Source organism: Dipodomys ordii, unplaced genomic scaffold, assembly GCF_000151885.1.
Source record: "Dipodomys ordii isolate 6190 unplaced genomic scaffold, Dord_2.0 Scaffold259, whole genome shotgun sequence".
Taxonomy (NCBI): Eukaryota; Metazoa; Chordata; class Mammalia; order Rodentia; family Heteromyidae; genus Dipodomys; species Dipodomys ordii.
In genome coordinates this window covers 30,551-32,791 of record NW_012267475.1, presented here as the reverse complement: position 1 = coordinate 32,791, position 2,241 = coordinate 30,551, and positions in this window count along the sequence as shown.

Sequence of the window (2,241 nt, the reverse complement as noted above, 5' to 3'; positions counted from 1 at the left end):
CTAACTCAGGAGGCTGAGATCTGAGAATTGTGGTTTAAACTATCCTGAGGAGAAAGCCTATGAAATTCTTATCTCCAATTAACTACCGAAAAAGTCATAAGTGGAACTATGGCTCAAGTATTAGAGCCCTCGCATTGAGACCAAAAGCTCAGGGCCAACAACCCAGGCCCTGTGTTCAAGCCCCAGGACTCTCTCTCTCTCTCTCTCTCTGTCTCTCTCTGTCTCTCTGTCTCTCTCTCTCACACACACACACACACACACACACACACACACACACAATATCTTTAAAACAGGTGATGGTGGATCACACCTGAAATCCTAGTTATTCAGGAAGCTGAGATTTGAAATTTCGGGTTCAAAGTCAGAGTAGGCAGGAAATCCATGAGACTATTTTCCTCAATTATCTAGCAGAAAGCAAGAAGTGGAGTTGTGGCTCCAGTGGCAAACAGCCAGCCTTGAGAGAAAAAGCTAAGGGACCTAAGGGACAGTTCCCAGGCCCTGAGTTCAAGCCCTCTAATTGTCATTAAAAACTCTTCAAATATCTGCATGGCACTATATATGACTAAATATTTTAAAGTATTATTATTATTTATTTATTTTATTTTAAACTATTATTATTTATATAATATTTATATTATATAAAGAATTATATTATTAAAGATGAGTTTCCTGTGATATATTGACAATGCTATAATGTGTTTTTGAAGTGTCTTAGTTACTACTTTTAAATAGCATAAAAATTAAAACAACATTCCCAAATATGAACTGATTTGCAGGACTTATGAACATTGGTATATGTATCTTCAGCAAAGTCAACAGGTAAATGAGATCAGAGTTTCATGGTGGGGACAGATTGTGGCTGATTTTCATTTCCTTCTTTCTCAACGTGCTTTTTGTTCTTTCTCTGGAATGACCTTCCTGAGATATAGCATGAAAATATCCTTCTAGCAGACATTCCACACCACACAGGTCTCATTGAGGAGGAAATTCTCTCAACTGCTCTTCCTGGAGCCCCCTATCCTCCAGGTACTCTCGTCTCACCCAAATTAAGCAATGTGATACCTACCCCATTTGCTTTTTCCTTCGCCTCTTCATTTAAAATTTTAAAATTTATATTCCAGTTTTGGTCTAACTTCAAGAAACAATTTCCCATCCTAAATTAAGGCTTACACAGAAAGACCATACATACCATTCAAGTTATGTCACTTATTTGTAAGGTACAATTCTGTGTGTGTGTGTGTGTGTGTGTGTGTGTGTGTGTGTGTGTGTGTTGATCCAGACACTTGAATTGGGCTTGGGCTCTGTCTTCAAACATTTGTGCTTTACCACTTCAACCATAACATCACTTAAAGCTTTTTTGGTGCATAATTGGAGGTATGAGTCTCAAAACCTATCTGGCCTAGGCTGGCTTCACACTGTAATCCCCAGATTTCAGCCTTCTTAGTAGTTAGGGTTACAGGCATGAACCATCAGTGCCTGGCTGAGGTACAGCTGTGTTTGACTAAAAGGCACAACATTGCTATGGCTCCCAGCCATATTGGTCAACTCCATAGCTCATATTAGTGACAAGCCAGAGTCACACTTCCCCAGCTGCACCTGGAGCAGACAAGCCCATCTGTCCCTTGTATCTATAGAGCAATTGATTGCCATGTGCTGGGTATCAGGAGACCCCTTCACTTGAAACTCAAACCCAGTTCTTGTCTTCACTCAGCTGCAGATACGAATAAGGGAGCACCTCTAGTGTGAATGAGCAGTCTGCACAGGTTCTGAATACAAGAAATTGCAGCACCCATCCACATTTAGTGAACAAATTACCCTCAGGTAAAGACATACTTGCTGTGATTTCTAGGGCAGGTGGACAGAGTCCTGATCCCATCCAGAATCAGGACAGTAAGTAGATTACATGACAATGACCATGAATCTTTACTTTGACCTCAGCTAGTCATTTGGTCTATGGACAGAAACAAAGACCTGCCTACCCTGAGGTTTATTGGGCATTGGCTTTAATTCCTACTAACCTCACATGATAATTACAGGGAACATGAATGGAAACAGCAAGAATTCAGATGACAATAACCAAGCCTAAAGTCATGCTACAGTCACAACATAGCATCTCCCACATGCCAGGCACAGGGTGTGTAACTGAGTTGCCTTCACTCTTCTCAAACCTCCTGAGATCCACTTACAGGACCAAAATAGTGCATGATGGATGCCTTCCATCACCTTAGGAAAATAGCAATA